Source organism: Acromyrmex echinatior, chromosome 14 (assembly GCF_024713525.1).
Source record: "Acromyrmex echinatior isolate Ae372 chromosome 14, ASM2471352v2, whole genome shotgun sequence".
NCBI lineage: Eukaryota > Metazoa > Arthropoda > Insecta > Hymenoptera > Formicidae > Acromyrmex > Acromyrmex echinatior.
In genome coordinates this window covers 6,668,826-6,690,493 of record NC_141865.1, presented here as the reverse complement: position 1 = coordinate 6,690,493, position 21,668 = coordinate 6,668,826, and the positions used below count along the sequence as shown (strand labels likewise).

The following is a 21,668-nucleotide window of genomic DNA, read 5'->3' as shown; positions in this document are numbered from 1 at the left end:
TTATAAATTGTGGTGAAATTTAGTAAGCAGCAAACAAGTTTGATTTTTAAATTCCATTAAAATTCTATAATTGATCGGACAAGTGCATTTTCAGTTAAATATGTTTAAGTGACATTGGCTTTATCAAATATTTCTGTTGATGACGTGTTTACAAATTTTCGTCTATTTCGTTGGTCGGTGACGCGAAAGAACCGGGGACGATCGAGATCGAGATTGAACGAACAGAGCACGTTATCCTAAGCATTTTTATCGGTGGTGGTTGGCCTTGCAGACATTAGTTCTGCGAGCGACTCTCACATTCACTCCTGCGAAATAAGAGAGATCGAAGGACCAAAGATCTCTTCTAACGAGCCTCTCGATTCTGATAGATCGCGAGTCATTCGCTGCTCTTGAATACGAAATATGATCGTGCTTAATAAATGCGCACAGAGAACTTTACGACTTATTAAACAGAGAAAGATAGATAGATAGATAGATAGAGAGAAATAGATAAATAGACAGATTGATTGATTGATTAATAAAAGCGTTTATTAATCTTCTTGAATAAGTCTTCTAAGAAAATAAAAATGGCAAATAAAAAAAACAGATAAAATAATAAATAATACAAAAAATACAAAAATAAAAACAATAAAGGTTAAAAAAATTATGTTAAAAAAAGTTGAAGAAAAGGAGAGAAAGAGAGAAAGAGAGAAATTACAGAATTTAAATCTGAAATTAAAAAAAAAACAAATTATATCTTGTCTTTAATAATAAATTCTAATAAATAATTTCTAGACGCAACATCTTGAATTTTAAAAACGTTGTTAAGATTTTCATAATCGGTTTGTGGTTAGTTTATTGTTCACAATATTCAAGAAATTAGAATTTTTTTCGAGGAATCTACGCGTCAAGTAATTTCCTCAGAATAGAGTGTTTTTTTTTTATGACGAGATTTCTCTTAAGAAAACGCGACGTGGGTCCTAGAAGACAGATAGCAATGAGATTTATGGCGCAATTCGGGTGGCGAACGGAACGACCGGTCGTTTGCGAATGATTTTCCACCGACTAAATCATTCTTGAAGCGTTCAATGAAACGCACGACGAAATTTATGATTAGGCGCAAATCGTCGATTATTATCGAATGGCAAAGGAATAGATATATTCTATTTGTTACTTCCGGTAATTTACTCTTGCAATCTGAGAAATTCCGTATTAATTATAATTTTATTTTTACGTAATACTCAAGAATAAATAATAATAATAATAATGCAATGACAAACTTTTTCTTAATCATTTATATCGATTTCACGTCGATCGTTTAATTTACATGAAATGCAAATTACCAAGCAAGATTGGGTAACAACTGTTGACGCAATTCTCTTCATGCTAAGAAAAATTGAACACGTAGTTCGTCTTGCAATTGAAGATGTTAAGAATGGTACAGATATCGTCAAAGCAAAGCCGCTTACATACAGCATCAAGTTTCACGCGAAGGGAAAGTGTGCAAACTGCAAAATAACAATGAACGTATCTCATTGGAAAGCTCAGTCATGAGTACGAGTGATTCTAAATTTCGCTGCCTTTTTTAGCCTTGGGAGAACGTTCAGATATTGAGAACGCGGTCATCATAGGAAAGACAATAACACGGTAAAAAGAGAGACTCTAATTTTGTTGTTTCAGAACATATGTCTTAATAATAAACTTCATTTCATCTTCATTTAATCTTTATCTATTAAGATTAAACAATATTATTATTAAATCGGCCAAGCAACGTTCATATACAGATAATCGAAGCTATTATATTCAGTCAAAACAGATCTTGGTGCCTAATACTATTCACGTGCGAATTTTACAATTTCTAGTTCAAGCAAATTGCACTGCGAAAAATGTTCGGTTGAATTAATTAGAATTCTGATTGAAAATGGACGAATCAGAATGTTCTAATTAAATTTATTAAATTCTAATTACAGTAATCGGAATTCTGATGAACATAATCAGAATGTTTTGGATCGAAACCAGATCAAAATCAGATGGGATTGTGCATGATTAAGTTGAATTTTTTTTATAAAAGAAAACGAAGCAAATGAAAACAGATAATAGATAATTGTATCAGCGGATTAAACGTTTCTGCGAGTAAACAGGATGTTAGTGCGGAATGTAGTCCCTCTATTCTCCTATAACATTCATTACTATACGCTATCGTATGCCGGACTTTCTCCGTTCAATAGAAAAACGGACGGCGTCCACATCGTGATGTTGACGCGTGCAGAAACCTTCCAGCATACGGAATTATTTTGCGCAATCACCGACGACGCCGTGTAAGGGATGAATTCCTTTGACGCAGTTTCCATTTTATTTACGAGTGCTGTAATAACAAGTGTGTGTGTGTGTGTGTGTGTGTGTATATATATATATATATATATATACAGGGTATCTCTCATTAGGTGTCACTATCTTAACATCGTGGATTCTCTAAAGTTCAAAATTGATTCTCTTTTAAAATGTCAAGGCAAGTCATCGTTTGTCGTAGCTTTCCAATTTCAACATTCCCTACATTTCCAGTTTCCCGATATTACATCTTCGTAAATAAAATTAAGATTGAACGAAAAGAATGTGATTTTACTGTTTGTTTCTTTTTTCTGAAGCTGAGAAGCTTCTCAAAACGCATTTTGTGTTTTCCGTTATTTATAATCCGTAAACTATCATATCCGTAAGGATATGTCTCATTTTTATAAAGCAAAAATTGATTTTAAAAAGAAGAACATCCTGCGAGACGACGCTCCTATATATGTTCAACATTGCAACAGCGGACATTCTTGCATGTCCGGTTCAGTTAGTTACGAAGTTATGGTTGTTCTATTCAGCGCGCAACGTTAAGAGACAAGTAAACTTTTTTTTTCTGGCAAAACTTGCTAAACATCCATTTTCATTCATTTTATCTGAAAGATTCATTATTACTCAACAAAAGTCAACGTTAAGAAGTAACTCATATATTTTGTAATCAATTGTTACTCCAACAAAAGTCAACACTAAGAAGCAACTCATATATATTAAGCAACATATATATATTTTGTAACTTACTAGACTATTACTTTACACGTACTTAGATTATTACTTTATAAGTCTATCACTGACATACTCGTTAAAGCGATAGTGAAACACACTGTATTTTCTTCAAGGATAAAATAAATTCGAAAGGGATGTTGGGTCACGGTCACCGCTTGCAAATGTCCTCAAAGCATGGCGATCAGTGCACCGCACCGATGACGTTAATCAGTTGTTCTTATACCATGTATTAATGCAAAGTATTCTATGACGTAGCTATTTTTATCACAGTCGTGTTCGTTGCAGAAAAGGAAAATCGATATAGCGCGAGCATTTTGTGCGCGTGATGTCAGAGATAATCGGTTGATTCTCATTTTTATAATTCCAAATCGCGCGAACCAGCAGCGGTAACAAGAGGCGCGGAAGTACTTGTAACTGCACGCACCGAGTTGCAAGTACAGCCAGCTCAACGTAACGATCGTGCATTCATTTTTTGTGGCTCGTGCACGTGCGCTGTTTTATCAGGAAGTACGAATCTCGACGCGGCAGGAAGTCGCAATGGATACTTGCGGTTCTTCAACCGCTTCGCGTATTACGTTCGAAGAAGAAGAAAGAGGTACCGAGGTGGGTCTCTTGATCCACGAAAGTAGACACGTGGGCATCATCTGTCCGAGAGCTCCGGGCGATGAAAGTTTGCATTCCCTCACGAGTATCGAGACTTCGACTCGGGGCCTAATTTCACGAACTCATCCGCACATAAACTGTGAGAAAAACCAGCATCGTACTCCTTTTTCCCTTGAGAAGACTCCATTTTCACTTCGATGAGACTCGATGAAACTCTTCCTTTTTAATGGTGAAAAGATCTTACTTGCTGGTTCGGGCTGATTTAATTAACTCAATTCTTAAGTGAATAAGATAAGATGATCACAGCACTCAAGGCATACATAGTTCTCTCAAAAACTTTGGAAAAGGAATATAAAAAGTATTGTTCAGATGCCCAGAAACCTAAGATTCATTATTTTTACATCTCTCTATTTCATAAGGATATACTATGACTAATTAGTCATAAAGTTAGTAAATTTAATTATAAATAATATAATTATATTTTTTATTAATAATAATTTTTATTAGTTATACATTTTACTAGTAAAAGAGTAGAATTAGAAAAATTAATTTTTTGTATTTTAACCAACTTGCATATCTTTAGATACACACCAATACAATATTGAATCTTATATCAACATCGTTGCAATCTTATTGTAATTACATTTGTAATCTTATTGCAATATTGTTGGAACATTATTGCAATGATTTGTGCTGTATGAGTACCTACTTAAAGATTAATACGTGACATACGCGTATTTATTAAGAAAATTAGAAAAGTTTCTCACTACATATTAGAAGAATTTCTCACTATCTATCTAAGATAATAATTATATATGTTATTGGTCACAATACGAATACACAAAAAGGATATATTTTTATTAAGCATACTTGTCATTTAAGTGTGTGGACTGCGTCGCGGAATAATGTTTGTGTCCGAGAATAGAATGTCCTATTGCTACAGAATGCCTTAATGATAGATTAAATGCGATTGGTCTTAACGGATCGTGAATACGTGACTTGCGCTCGAGCTAAAACTTAAGGTACCGACGTAGGCGATATAAGAAGGTATCGATTGATCAGCCTGTCTACATTGGCTTCGTTTGCTCCGACCGGCGACCCAGATTTTTGCATAATCTTATGTAACCGTGTTAACAAAGGAGCTTCCTAACGGATTGTATAGATTACGTGACGTTACTAGCGATTTTGTTTCCTCAATGAGGCGTGCGCCAACTGAGCGTCCAACTATAACTCTCGCTGTGTCTAATTAAGCAATGCATAAGATGATATTATTTTACAATGTATCTCATTTATTTAAATGATATTACATTTTCAAGGATCCCGGATATAATAAATTAATCGAATAAATTGACGGGAAACTAGTTTTTGCAGTGCGGTATGCCAAAAACCTTTTTACGTGTTTCGCCTGAAAATACATGACCTCGAAAGCGAACGAGTCGCTCACTTTGAAGAATGAATTTTCGTTCATTGCAATGTTTAAAGTATTACGACTCCTTGCCCTACTTATAACCTTTGCATAACTGAGCGCAAGAGTAATCGATTATTTTTTGTTTGCTACACTGAAAGAAAAGATTGGCTGAATATGGTATAGTATTTTAAATTGTTTGCAACAACCAATTTTTGGTTGCATTAGCATATCAAAATCCTATACTGACATTGCAGATGGGCTAAAGCAACCAAAAACTGGCTACTGCAAAATTGGCTGTTGTAGCTAATTGAAAATGCTGTGTCATATTTTACCATCTAATTTGCTGCAGCAACCAACTTTTCTTTCAGTGTAGAATTGAGGACATTACGAATTCGTGACGCTAAACAGTTGGATGTGTCACTGTAATTTTATTACTTTTTAAATATTCTTCCGTACATCAAAATTAATATCTTTACGGTAATAAGCGGAAAGGCTTTTCTCAATTCAAGCGTGACAGAACACATTACGGTCCGCACGTGCAAACATTACATGCAGCGAAACGAAAAACGTAAATGAAGCACGACGGGAAAGAGATTTTCCGTTAGTTGAGGGGCAGCAGGTTTGCGAAGTGCCTTTAAATTGATAGCAATTTCTGTATTTATGTCCCAGCCAGGCAAGGTCTTTTGGTCTCGAAAAAAGTCCTCATCCTACAATGATGTGCTGCTCGCGTGAATTCAAAACGAGTCTCTCTCTCTCTCTCTCTCTCTCTCTCTCTCTCTTTCTCTCTATGTTATTGGCCGAATTATGCCGGCTAAAATCAGGTTTCTGAAATTCCAGCCTCGTCCTCAACAAAATACGATATATTTTTACCATTCATGTGTTCTCGAGGACTTCATAATTTTTTTTTCATTTTATAATTCGCCGTCTATAATTCGTCGTCTGAAATAAAAAAAAAGACGCAAATATCGAACAACTTTGAGACTTCAAAAACGACTGTAAAGACTTCTTCGGTAAAAGAATTCAAACTTCCTTTTTAAGTTATCGTTAATGATACACAAAAAAATTGTTTCTACTAAAAAATCATTTAGATTTAATTAAGATTTAGATTAAATATTTATTTGAAAATTCAACTTTATCAATTTTATCTACCATAAATACTATACGTTTGACGACGTGCGACTCGAAATCTATCATTTATGATATTGATTTATCATTTAAAAATTGTTTCAGAAGGAACGCGGAAAGTATTAATATACCGTAATTTGTCTCCATCGAATTAGCATTTCCACGTAAAAAGAACAGTTTTGCTGATGTGTCTAAAATTTAACTAGATACAGATTTGAAAGTAATTTTATTGGACCATCCAAATAATTTTACTGAAAATTCAAACTGATTGCTAGAATGTTAAAATTGTTTGCAATGTATTATTCGTTATATTTAAAATTTCTACGTATTATAATTATTTTAAAGATCCAATAAAATTATTTTCAAATCGATTTCTAACGTTATTTTAATGATTCAACAAAATTATTTTCAAATCTATTTCTAGCTAAATTTTTAGATACTTCAGCAGAACTGTTCTTTCGTACATCAAAGTGACAAGTTCAAACATTTTCCGACGAAAATTATGGTACATTCTACGAGATCCACTCGATCGCGGCCCGGCGTCTGTTATTACCCGCATCGATGCGTATCCGCGTATGCGTAATACCGTTGCTCGTGTTGGCATTGTGGCTCGAGAAGCAATTGCTTCTCGAAGAAGTGCTTCTCATGCGTCGTGGCAATCGAAGTAACACCAGCCTGGGTGTCCTTCACTGTCGCGGGACAACGTCGCCGTTTACCGTTGCAACGCGATTTTCGCTTTACCGCACACTGTCACCTCCTCGATCGCCTTCTTCCATTAACATACGTGTCCGATCTCATACGTTGATTGCTTGCGTTTCTTTTCTTTTCCTTCTCTTCTTTTTTCCTTGGGTGCCGTAATCACCGTCCAAAGCCAGCGGCGATCATCTTCGTCGACGATCGTTGGCAATCGCATCGTCATCATCGTAGAATTATATTCTGATGCGATGTCGGATATGTAAACTTTTCCTTCTTCCTGAACGGCGCGACCGGCAAGGACGACATCAATTATTTTACGACGAGGAAAACTCGTCTCGTAAGACGCTATCCGTGAACTCTATAATGATATATACCTTGACAAATTTGCAGTTAATTTTTCTGCTACATGTGCTCGTCGATTAAAACGTATGATCATTAACATCGGTTGTTGCAGAAACTCATGTAGCCAATGGCATATTTACATAATGAGAAAGTAAGGCGGTAATAAATACCTTCGCTACTTTGAGTGGCTGGTAAAGCAAATTTGTAATTGTAATTCAACGTCCTTCCATTCCGCGATCGCCGAGAAACGCGGACAAAAATGATTTCACTGTTTTGCATCAGTCAGACACTCTTACGAACATTCCTCCAGGTAATTTTAACGGTAACGGATCCTCTTGTACTCTCGCCCTTCACGCGTTCTGCGTTCTGCGTTTTCGAAAATCCCCGTCGTCGTAATTTATTCTTCCGTGTGTGATGATGTAACAGCTAAATATATCAACCTTCGCAACGAATATAATTGAAGGTGCAAGAGCGAAAGAGAGAAAGAGAGAGAATAAGACCGGGGTCTCTCCGGCGGCTGGAAGGTAAAAGCGAGCAATCTGCGGCGGAATGCGGAATAGCAAAACAAAGTCGAAACCTCCGCGAGATAAACCGAGACTCATGCTAGAGATCGGTAACACGCGCGATTGCGAGCACACTCGCATCCGGTTGCGGGTGTACCGCCGCCTCCGGGATTAGTTACAAATTATTTACCGTATCCTGTCGAGTTTATTAAGTTCTTGTAGCCCCCGGTCAAAATTAATGCGTGAATCGCGCAATGAAACACGTCATCGGACAAAAATATCGAGATTCTAATAAATAACATAAATAAAGGAAAAGTTGTGAAACCGTTTTCAATTGGATGCTTCACGACAGAAATAGAAAGAGAGAGGGGGAGGAAGAAAGAAAGAAAAGAAAATTTTTATGCATATTTTATGTTTTAATACAACTTCAATGTGTCTCGAATTTCAAAATACTTGAAACGTTTGTTCACCATTTTATAAACAAACTATATATCATGATTAGCGATCCCAGCACGTGCCACCGCGAGCGAATAACTGTAATATCATTACACCTGTTCACGTGCAGACGTCTAATTAAAACATACGTGTACACACGTCCGAGTGCACAGCACGGAAGACCACCAATTAATGCCGGTCTTTCTCGACCTGTGCGTTTTGATGACATAACTGTTCGCCAATCGCGGTACGTTGAAGGAAATCATCACGAAGAATGAATTAGGATGTTAAACGATGCGAATAATTGCAAACTTTTCGAGAAAAATTTATCTGAGTCTAATTTCAATGCTCTTCTTTATTCGCGCTTGTCGGATTTTGCATTATCACGTGGAAAGAACGGTTTTGCTAAAGTATCTAAAAAGAATCTTGCACTAATTATGTGGAAAATTGGAACCTGGTGAAATGAGTTAATTTTCACGTATAGCTTATAATGTGGTGAATAAAAGATGTTGTAAATACACGGATTAATAATAGGTAGCTTTTGAGCTATTGTATATTAAAGATGCTCTGCGTATAAGTTTTACACAAGGAAAAAACGATTGTTGAAATATTTTAGCTAAACACAAATGTAAAAATAATTTTTTAACCACGTAAATAATTATGTAGAAAATTTAAGCATTTATGAGCAATGCTGCAAAAAAATTTTGACATTCTGTCATTTAACTTGAGCGTCTTATATAATTATTTCGGTAATTTAATAAAATTATTTCTTGTATCTAAATTTTTAGATACTTCAACAAAACTGTTCTTTCTATGCACATTTATACATCAAAACCTGTCCATTACTGAGTCTTGTGTCTATTATAACATCTTTTATTCACTACATTAAGCTACATTATATATGAAAATTAACTCATTTCTGCGAAATCTAATTTTTCATATAATTAATATGGAGTCTAATTATATGGTAAATTGGGTCCCGGTAAAATGAGTTAGTTTTCGAATGTGATGCAGCTTACAATGTAGTAAACGAAGAATGTCGTAGATCCAAGGCATAATAATGGTTTTTAAATTATGGTGTAGAAAAGATGTGAAACTTGTGCAGCTTTAATATGCATCACAGCTTAAAAATTATTATTACATCTGTCTATGACATAAGGCGTAATAATTTTTCGTTTATTACATTATAAGCTGTATCATATTTGAAAACTTATTTCACCCTGAGACTCAATTTTCCACGTAATTAGTGTGGAGTTTTTTTTAGATAGATATAGATTTAAAAATAAATTTTGTTGGACTATATATATATATATATATATATATATATATATATATATATCAAAATAATTATACAGGACGTTCAAACTGATTGCTAGCATGTCAAAATTTTTTACAGCAGTACCCATCATACTTGAGTTTCCTACATAATTATTTTGACAGTTCAAGAAAATTATTTTCAGATCTATAGATTTATCTAGATCTTTATTTACTATTTTTAATTACTGAATAATAATTATTATTTTTAAATACTTTAGTAAAATTATTCTTTTGATATAATTTCAATATAGTCCTTGTGCGTTTATTAATTTACTCGATATATGTAGCTAAACTTTCATCAATTATCCTCTATTGCATTGTTTTATTTTACAATAGGATTTATATTATTTCAGAAAAAAGCATAAATTAAAATTTATGTCGCATTGTTCCACACACCCTCAAATACACCCGCCATAAGCGACTAATAATTATCACGCTACTCGAACAAGTCGTTACATTCGCAGGGGCGATTCACGGAATAGCCCCGAGCAAGCGACAGCCAGGTAGACAGTTCCATAAATGCAACCTTGCATAACGTTCGGCTAACGGCTCGATGCTTCTCGATACTTTAGCCACCAATAGCTTGAACGTTGCACACGTTCTGGAGAATCGGTCGCTCCATTGTGGCAGAATGAAAATACCGGCTGGACGTCTGCAATAGCAAATCGTAATGCGCGCACGCGGGGCGTGTCCTGGTATGTTACTTGGCATCTCACCTGCCCACACACGCGTACATTCTGCTTTTGCCTTCCTGCTTGGGAGCGCATCGCGCGACACAACGGACGATGCAATCGTTCGCCATTGTCCATTATGTGCCGACCGTGTCTCTCTCCGAGAGCGGGTAGGCGGTACCGGACGACTTTTACTAACGACGGAATTATCAGCGTCGTGTACATCGCGAATGTTCCCCCCAATGAATTTTCCTTCCGTATACGATCGGCAAAGAGATTATGATATTCATGGTAATTATCGAATCGCATCAATTAAGTTCAATTTGTTGAATTTTGTATTTCTTCTTTAATGTACAATTTTTCGCCATTTCTCCGATTACCACGTCTCTGATTTTTGGTAGGAAATTCTTTAACATGATTTTTTTGATCAAATCTCCGGCTTTCTAGCACCAATTTCCAACAAAAATCTCCGGCTAATTGCTTCAAAATTTTGAGGACCTAAGTTTTAAACGTATGCATTGATTTTCTATCAAATTTTGGATTTTTGGATTTTTTTACCGATTTTAAAATTTGATGAATTATACCTGGATATCCCAATGACAGAAAGGCTAAACTTGAACGGAGTGAACGAATAGAGAGGAAAGGGATTTATACTTGATCGCGCCTGGTATGATTGTCTCGATGGTCGATGGTGCAACCGCTACAAAGTCGCGGATGCAAGTCGCGACGACCTCGCGGAGTCACGGATCGCGTCGCTTCCGTCGTTTGTCCGCTTCTCTCTCAGGAATTTTTGTGGCGACGGTAAAGTACGGAGGTCGGTACTGTTTCTCGAAATCGTTTTACAGCATAGCGATCATCGTGAAACGCATTGGTGTGAAGGCCGCGCGTTTCATACAAGCATGGAATCATCATATCTTCAAAGCGTCATTGCGCATCGCGGATTTATCAGCACCAACACGTAACATCATCGGTCTCACGTAATCACGGAAGATAAACCGAGATTCCGCCGAAGGCTTTCGACAGAGATTTTTTCGCATTGCGACTCGTATAATCATGATTAGCGGCGACACCGCCGCCGGCGTTTCTGCGTTTTAAGAGAGTGTATTATGTAATTGCAGTTAATTACCGTTATTCTATGTGTTTTTGTATTACTTCATTAAGCACTCTATTAAAAGAGAAGGAGCCACATTTCGCGAAATTAGCACGGCAGTGTCGCGGGTATCATTAAATCTCGGTCTTTTACTGGCGGGATTAAGATTTCTAGCATTTGTGATTATCACGCTCGAATAAAAAACTGGCGAATCGATTCCTAATCATTCGATGTTGCATGACTTATACTCTTATATATATATAATTTTCCTATTTGGAAAAGATCGAAAAATAATTCAATATAAAAATAATTCTATATATCATAAGAAGCGGTTAGAGCGGTTTGACTTTAACCTTTTCTATCTACGACAGTTAGAATTATGTCGTAATTGCTACCTTCAAATGCATGAGTATAAATTTACATAAATAATCTCTCGAAGCGAGTTTTCTGACTTTTTTGGCTCAATTGGTTGTAAAACGATACTCTCATTTGTGAATGAATGTAATATTTATCGTTGCTTCGATCAAGAAGAAACGCTGCGTGAAAAGCCCGATATTTATATTTCGTAACATTAATATCATGATGTAAAAAAAACAGATACAATATTATGCGTAATAGCAATATAATATTGGAAACAACCAATCAAGGAGTCGAAATGTACTTTCTTATACACAGAAAGAACGATTTTGTTAAAAAGTCTAAAATTTCGCTGGATACAGGTTTGAAAATAATTTTGTTGAACTGTCAAAATAATTATATTAGAAAATTATGCAATGTTGCATAAAAAAAATTTTGATATTCTAGCAATTAGTTGAAATTTTCAACAAAATTATTTTCAGATTTGTATACAGCAAAATTTTAGATCTTCCAGCAAAATTATTTTTCAATATAGATATAACATTGTGCATAACGGTAGTATACTGGAATAGCCAATAAAATTTAGGCCTAAATTTGTTCTCCTTCTGCGTATCTACAAGAATGTTAAGCTGTTTTATCATCATGATTAATATAATCATGATTAAGAAACATTTGATAAATGCAAAAATGATAAATTAATTTAGATGAGAAAAACACAAAATACATTAGTCAGGAAATCAGTAAATTACAAAATAAAATGTCTTTCTAAAGTCTATTCAATACATTATTCTACTCGATTGTGTCCTCATACACTTGAATTGATACGTTAAATATAATTTATATTCCGCACGTCGATTGTGCTGCACGTAACATTTACCGCACGTGAAAACATGCGTCCGTTATAGTAACATACTGAACCGATCCAGAATCTGGTCCTTGTGCCAGACATCGATTCGACACTGCCAATTCACGCGGTAAATTCACGTTAATGATTCGCGGTCTCAAAAGTAGGACAATGTAGCGCTTTTCACACTCTGATCAATCAGTTTTCATTGCTTATGTACAGTGACAAGATTCAACAATTATTTACCGAGAAATAATATAAGAATCGACATTATAACTCATATTTTTTAGTTGAAAAATTGTTATTATCCAAAATTAATTACGATTTTAATTTAATTGGGATTAATTTAAATTTTAACATTCCAGAATGCAAGAAATAAGCTGATAATTAATGAGATTCGTTGTTTAAGTTTATTTTGAATCATCTATAATCCACGTCATTTTTTAAAAAAAGGGTTTTATTTGTAATTTTATATGTATATTGCGTAATTTAATTAAAAAACATTTCATGTTTATATTTCAATATATGAATGAATTTCAATATCTATTCAATATCTACATATTAGATAATTTATATAATTTGTAATATTTCGAAACTTCAAATATTTTTGATATTACACATAAAATTGTAAGTAGAGTTTTATTCTAAAATCTGATGCAAATTGTAGTTCGATTAAAAGTAGGATTCCGATGAAACAACGCAGACAACATGCATGTCTAAAAGATAAAGACATAATGATATAAACGCCTTTTGGAACATGTCTAAAAGATATCTAAGAGATATCATAAAGATGTCTTCTAGACATTACGTGTTATCTGAAAAATATATATACAGGCTCAAAATCTGTACGTCTAAGTTACCGATGTTGCATTAATTATTGCATTCGTTTTTCCAGTGGAAAATTGTTCCTTTTTCGCGTGACCGTCTTCCATGTGTGACTCTACGATTCCGTGTAAACATAACCGTTACAGACATACATGTATAGGTATGTATGGCAATCGCGGTGTAGCGCAAGTTGACGTTCCATCTCGTGCCGTTATGTAAACGTCCACAGGAGTCAAAATCTCTCCTTAGCTGGCACTGGTCTCTCCCAATTACGCAAGTCACCGGAGTCGCGCGCCAGTGACTTTTAGAGCGGCTGCGAAATTCGATCGTGGATTTAGCCGCGAACTCGGAACTGATACGTTTCGAACGGATATTATCTACTTTTGTTCCGCTTGCTACTTCGTAAAATTATTTGATTAACATTTGAGTAACATTTTGAAATGTCAAGCTTTCATACGTATTTTTTCACAAAATGAAAAAATTACAGATTTTTATATTGCATTTGAAAGTAATATGAAAGGTTTGGCGACGATTTAAAATCTGGGTCGAACATAAAATATTTTATGAATAAGTAGACACGTTTCTCAAAAATAGCTAAGATAAAACAAGACGATTTTCATTTAAACTATAATATTAAATTGTTATTTCTTATATATATAGATATATATCCTTAACTTCTGTTACTTTATATACATTTTTGTAATCTATGTGTTACGATTCTATAAGAAGCAAGGAAAGAAATATCGCCGACGATTAGTGACGACATTGAATACGTCTAATTGTTACAATATAACTTGCATAATCTATTATGTAGCGAAATCAGTGCGATCGTTGCGTTGTGTAAAGCTACACTGATCAACGTCGAGCTGTTATTTAATATCCACGGGTTGCGAAGGAGGGTAATTAATTGTAATGAAAATGGTAGACACATTGTTCGCTCCGGACTCATTTCTAACAGTCTTCTCTATCTTAGAAAGGCCCCGAGGAAACAGAGATGTAAAATTAACCGAGATACGGAGAGTATACAGTCTGAGATTAGCGCAAGTAATCGGTCGTGTGTGGGAAAGAAATACATATTGCACACACCAAGACACACGCTCGACAGGTTTTGTGCCTCTACCGGCACGGTTCACGGCAGTAAAAACGGGGCCAAAATGTTAACCACTTTCTAGACTGTATTATCGAGTCATACAGCATGTCGTATCGTTTCCCATACAGCATAATAGTATAGGAAACTCCATCATACTCCACATACTTCTGCGCTCAACATCTGATCATGATTTGCTTTTCACGGTGGAATTAATGAATTGCCACTTTGCGACGTACTCTGAAAATTTCTCTCTTATAACAGTCGTTTCATCTATATCGACTGCCTGGAAGCTTGATATTAACATCCATCAACACGATGCGAAATCTACGTGTGTGTAACATAATTTTATTACTGAAGCAATCGCTTCATTCACGCGCGATGACGCAAATTAAGGAACGATTGCGTCGAAACAGGCAATCGGGATGTTACCGAGCGTTAGAAATCGGCTGTTTAGAGCATCTGCGCGATAATGGAACCACCAGTTACCCGTGAGTATCCACCTCGTATCCCACATTCAGCTAACAGTACATACCCGGCGATACACGCTGGCACCTGTATGTGCGTGCACGCGTGCCCACTTATGCGCGCTTGTAAAAGAGGAAAAATAAACCCGGCCACCTAAGGCACCTTCGCGACATGCTTCGCTGAGAATTCCAGGGGACGAGGAGCGAGTAAAAATCAGCGAGTTCCAATTTGATAAACAAGATCGTGAAATATGTTACATCTATTAAATCGAACGGCATCTAGTTCCGGTTATCTGTACGCGTGTCAATCATTCTCATGATTGTAATAAATCAAAACTGGCAAAAGATCTATTTCAGTCTTAATAGTCTAATTTATATAATTTAATAAATTATATAAAGTTAGATAATTCATTAAATTAAGAAATTATATAAATTTAATGAATTATTATATAATTTATTAAGAAGATTTAAGAACTATCGGCAGTTATGCTTATGGTTATAATTGATCAACCAATCAATTGCGGAATAACGATTGCATTATGCTGGCATATAATTAAATTTAAGAATAATATTGCCATAATTCCACGAATCAATTCATTAAATTTAATGAACACCATTAATTTATATAATTTAATTTTTGTATTAGCAATAGAGATTTTCAACGAGCAGCAAATTTTGTTATTGTTCCGGATTATATAAAATGTGAAAGAATTCTGGTATACTTATTAAAAATTTAACAGTGAGGTCTTATCATCATAGAAGTCAAACTATTTTATTATTTTAGTATTTTTTTATTTTAGTATTTTATTCATTTATTACCAATTTAAATTTATCTATCGAAATTCACAATCAAAATATCGATGGTGCCTTTATTAAAGATTCCAATTGTAACCAAGAGTTAAAGGGCATTGACTAGAAAATCTATTTTCTTATATAAGAATATCTACAAAAAAAATAAACCTATTTATTACTCAGAAAATGCCTTGTTCTTTTACATGATTGCGGTGAATTGAATATCTTTCAACGAAAAAACTCTTATTTCTCAAGCAAACTGAACACTTTGGTGCACGTAAATGCGTGCGTCACGGCGACTGAGCATAAAATTGCAATGCAATTAATGTGGAAGTTTGCTCATGCAGTTAAAAACGATAGCCGAAGAATCGAATAATGTATTCGTTATTAAGTTACTTACTAGGAAGTCTAATCGGAAACCGGTGAAAGCACAGACAAATGTGCCGCCACAACCCTTTTTGGGTGTGTTTTACATGATGATTAACGCACTTGACAAACCTGTCTGGGCGGAAGTAGGTGTTATCTCGAGATAGACACGTTATACGTGCGTGGACAAATCGGCAACAAATCGATTAATGATTAGTAAAACACGATTAGTAAAATCGTTCGCAAATTAAATACCGAACCGAGCTTTGTCCTACGTTCATCATTAGTAAAAATTGCGTTATTGCGTCAAGGTCAGTGAGTCGTGTCATTCGATATAAGCGTATCGTAAATCTTTCCAGAAATTCAATACAAGCCAATTTAATATTGAAAGGTAGATTAATTACTTATTTTGAATACTAAACAATAATATAGTATAGAACTTTGTTTATCTATATTAAACAAAAAAATACTTAAAAATTTATTTGTGGGATGTAATGTTTATTTCACTGAAATAAATTCTTATTTAAATATAACAATACAAAATAAAAATTTGCTCCTAGCAAATAAACCATATATTTTATTTTTTACTGCAATAATGAGATATATTTCAGATACGTATATTTAGCCATTATAATCAAAACTTTTGATAATCATATACATATAAAAAAAACATCACACACACGTAACATGTGCTTGCAATATTTCGATTTTTTTCTTAGTATGCATTCCATTTATACAAACAAATTTATATTTCGTTTTGAATATTCTGAATTCATAATTAATTATCCACACTGCAGTTCAGATAATAAAAGTTCCACGTGCTTGATTTCAGTTTTCTGAACGTCAGTTTTTATTATCAGAACTGATAAAATAAATAGACGGGAGAATTAGTGAACCTCTATTATCTGCGAACCATTTAGTTAACGGAATTGTCTCATCTCCCGACATATTTGCATAAACAGAATTCTACTGTATTTTTAAAACAAGTTCATTAATTAGTTCTCAAAGTAAAAGTAGTTAATTACTTCCTCAGTATTACCTCCCAGTATTAAATTTCTATAAGGGAAATCAAATTAAAAAATAGGGACATGCAAAGAATACTATAATTGCAGTATAATGAGAAACTGAATACCCTTAACAAAAATGTATATAGTAAAAACCGTATACAGTAAAAACTGAAACGGATATGTGTTTTTTAGACTCAAGGAAAAATTATTTTCGTTACTTTACAAAAAGGTCCAATCGATAGTCACGTTTGAGGCTAATTGATCGACCTGTTTCTATCAATTGCGGAATAACGATTGCGTTATGTGGTGTACATAATCAAATCTAAGAACAATGTTGCTATGATTTCGCGAATCAATTTGCGCAGGTATGCAAGGTTGCCTTGCTCGATCGAGTTGTTGAACGACTGAAAATTAGATCGAAAATAGAAGACGAAGCATCCGCGGATGGTTCCCAAGAGCGGGTCGGCGATTTCGCAAAGCGGGCGCAAACGGTGGAAGTGGAGGAAAGCAGATAGCATCTAGACCCGTTGCATAAGGATGAAAGTACCTTGTAGCGACTGACTGAGTAAATAATAACGGTTACGTGGCGCAGAGAGACGCTCTTCTTCGTTGGAAAGACCGTAATGAGTGAGCCATCCCGACTGGTACCGTGAGACTCGCCGCGAAACCGGCACAATTGATCATTATACAATGTGTACTGATTATTGCCACTCACGTAGAACAATTATTTCAACAACGTGTGTTACCATGTTGCGCGCACGAGAAACGCGGTGAATTGTTACAACGAGCTCACAGCCATTGAGGCTTCGCTCAATTCAGATGTACACAGAGAATTCTCAGTGAATCCGTAGGATCTGTGAAAGAGGATGATTTCGGAAACTTTATTAATAAGCTTCAATAAATCTTCTTTAATAAGATTCAATAAATCTGTTAGTTACATTATATTCAAATCTATATCTAACTAAATTTTTAGATACTTTTGTGTAAGAATAAAAAAATTCCATCCTGCTGCACGAATATTTTTGAAGATAAGACGTAGCAATTAATTTCTTACACGGCTAAGACCGGAGAAATGTGCGTTAATATAAAATTACGAAACGCGCTGCTTTCTCTCGAAGATCAGTACGTTCTCGTAACGTTCTTTAAAAATCTGCCTATCTGTTCGATCAGTTCGATAAATCATCGATTGAAGCAGCTTCCGCGATGAAGGAAAAGGAAAAAGAGTGACTCCGCGAAGAGCGCGATGACTCTCTTCTTTTTCCTCTCCGGCCTATCAGTACAGAAATCCGCGAAGCGCAACGATAGCGAGCGGCACGAAATATATAATACGATGAATTCGATAAGATCGCAACGATGCTCCCGCATGTGCTCCGCGAGCCGTGTAAATACAGTTTTACACGCAAACGAGATCGCATGCTACGCGTGTATCTCGCAGCTTCTCCCTTTTATTTTCATCACGCGCTTCCTTTCATTTTTCTCTTCCTCGATACGTTATTTACCTTTTCGGTACCGTGGGATCCTTCTTTTTGGATAAAAACTGATTGAGTAATCTGTTTTAATTAAGGGCGCGTCTCTCTTCTCTCCCTCTCTTTCTCTCTTTCTGTTTCCGTTTCAAATGAGTACCACACCTTAATTGCAAAACCGCATTGTTTTAAATTCTACCCAGTGAGTGTCCGGTGCGTGCGAACGTCCATATCGCGTATTACCGCAACAGAGTTATCTAATCAAACAAATTTTTTTACCCGACGTGATAAGCATACTTTCGAAGCTTCGAAAGTGCACGATGTCGATGATACAATTTTCGATGCTTTCGCACGTGAATTGTTTCGCAAATAATATTGCCACTACATCACGTACCGTTGTTTGTAGAGATTTATGCTTATAGAGATTCTAGTCTTGTAATCTTCACTTCGCCGCGCGCGATGAGTATAATTCCTTTTATCATTTTCACAACGAATTATTCCTGCTCTAGTTTGTGGGAATAAAATATATTTTACAAACTTCTCGTCTATTTTTTAATGTATCCTTACTTATTTCATAATCATATACATTTTAAAATTTGCATCACTAATCGTTTATTATATCAATTATGATAATTTCAATATAATATTGATTCAATTAGACGAATTAAATGTCTTGAAGCAAATTTTGCGGCGTAAATATTAATATCTTATTATTTAAGTGTCTGTTTCATGGCTGAAAGAGCTCGAGCCTAATAAGGAAAAGTTACTTGTATCCGAGAAACGTTCGGTCTGATTGGGGGGCGATCGACACAATCATGTCGCCACGAGCAATATAATTTTATTTTATATGTCACACGGTGCTATTTGGTTACCAAGTTGGCGAAAGCGCTTTGTCTGTAATGCAGTCAATAATACTGATCTGAAATTCAGTATTCCAGTTATATCACGCTATTACTTCGAGTAATAACGCTCTCGAATATTACCTTTTCGAAGAACAGTAATCTTATTTATTAGTTAAAACGAGTACATCTAGCACGTGTGAATTAATATCCATAATAACAATGACATAATACTCGCACGAACCTTTCTCTTCCTCACTTTTCTTTCGACCTATCATTTTACGTTGTAAAAAATTAAGATTATGATTAATTTAGAGTGAAAGAGAGAGAGAGAGAGAGAGAGAGAGAGAGAGAGAGAGAGAGAGAGAGAGAGAGAGATAATGATCTGATGTTTCCCCCTTCTGAATAGAATTGTTCCGCGCCTTCATGCGTGCATTACACGAGCTCTTATGCTTGATCTACAATGTGCTTCTTTTGCTTCCTGTTACTTTTTCACTTCTTTGCGACCGTTTTATCGATAATCGTGTTTTTATCGACAATCGCTTTTTCGAAGTTTGTCAATTTATCTTGGATGACAGAAAACGATAAGAGACAAAAAGACAAAATGTAAAAAATGGTAAAAGATATGAATCAGGAAGCAAAGAGCATGTTGCAGATTAGGCTTTAATCATGCGAAGCGCGACGCATAATTCGGGATGAAAGATCGCGTAGAAAGTGTCTGGGAAACTGCGAGGATCCACCGCTGCGAGATGACGCAATTTCCGTGGCTTTCCCTCAAGACATCTTTCTTTGAAGGCACCGGCTAAGGTTCGACAATTGTGAACGTCGGGTTGAATGCTCGTTCGATCTCTCTTTACAACTAAAAACTTTATAATAAAAATACATGATGGTCGGTGTTCATAGTCGGTTCTTATTTGAGGCTCGTCTTAAATAATGTCTTGAGATGTTAATATTGCTTTGTGATTGATTTATGACATCTTAAGACTGTACTTAGGTCTTAGATGTAATTTCCGACTATGAATACCGGACGATATAACAAAAGTTGCGAGAAACTTGACGATGAGTCGATTCCCGTTACGCCGCTCGAGGCGTCTAAATTAGAAACCGGGAGTAATATGCGCGCGGCGCACGATACAATGGAAGGATCATAATGATTCATAATTGACGACGATTGTAGTGCAGTTACGCGAGGTATTCGACTGGTGTCGGCGCGGAGAGATAGGTTTACGTGTTCTCGCAAGTATGCATTTCGAAAGTGCAAGTGCACGATCCTCTGGGATGCATCTCACGTTGTTACGCCCTGCCACTGACATTTTCCATAGCCTATCTCTCGGATGCAAAATGTGAACGTGATAGCCTCTGATTCACGGCACATAAATGCGAGTCGGTTGAGTGGCATGATTTTGCACTCGATCAACGATCCGCCAACAGACGTTATTGAACGGCATGATTGACATTTTAATTGAATTTCTTCTTTAAAGACTCATCTTCGCTCATTCTATTCCTTTAGGACTTTTTTAGCTTAAATATATTTTTTGAACTTGAATGCAAATATCGTTGTTTATTAAGAAACTCATTAACGTGAATCACATTACTATCTTGCGAAGCTGCATCGTGATAAATTAACTCATAATTGGAACATATAAGTCGTAATAATTATAGGACATTTTTCTAATTTTGTAATGATTTGGAATAATTTTAGTTTCACAATCTTATTTTTCACGGTTTTGTTCTATTCATGCAGATTATAGTTATTATAATTTTTATTCTTATATTTTTATATTTTTATTCTTTCATATCTATTTTTTATTCTATTCTTTTATTTTTATATTTACAATTATTGTAATGTATTATTATTTATAACTATTGTAATAATATTTATCGTTATATTTATACCAATTTTAAATGTTGCAATTTGTATAATAAAATTGAAAATTTTAAATCTTCTAAGACAAATATAAAAAAAAACTTTCTACGATAATAGATCAGGAAGGATCCATAAAGATTCCTCTAATGTCAAAATAAATACATGTTCCTGTTACAAGTTAACGATGTATTCGTGATGTTGTTAAACACAGAAGAATTAAAGACAAAAAATATGACTTTTGGGTCATAAAAGACTCGGGGCTTACAAATCGTTGACGCATTGATATTTCGCCAACATCGTGCCGCTCACCGCTGAATCGCCAATGGGAATTTCTTACTCAGATGTTCGTCACGAATTCCAAGCGAGTGTTATTGCAAACTCGATTTCGTAGGCGAGGCAGGCTTGAGAACGCAGAATCCTTTGGCTTCTGCTCCACGATCCATCCAATCGATCCATCTCACTACTACCGGACCATAACCGTTTGTCCGGGAGCGAATTAAATATAAAATACATTGCTTG

General features: G+C 35.3%; 1 protein-coding gene and 1 long non-coding RNA gene across 3 annotated transcripts in view; one reads left to right on the top strand and one right to left on the bottom strand.

Moving 5' to 3' along the window:
- LOC147907398 (uncharacterized) overlaps positions 1 to 21,668 on the bottom strand; it is a 104,783-nt gene that overhangs the window by 5,773 nt on the left and 77,342 nt on the right. The gene's annotated exons all lie outside the window — the stretch shown is intronic.
- Positions 1 to 21,668, top strand: part of LOC105150508 (uncharacterized) — a 72,423-nt gene that overhangs the window by 5,791 nt on the left and 44,964 nt on the right. The window lies entirely within an intron of this gene.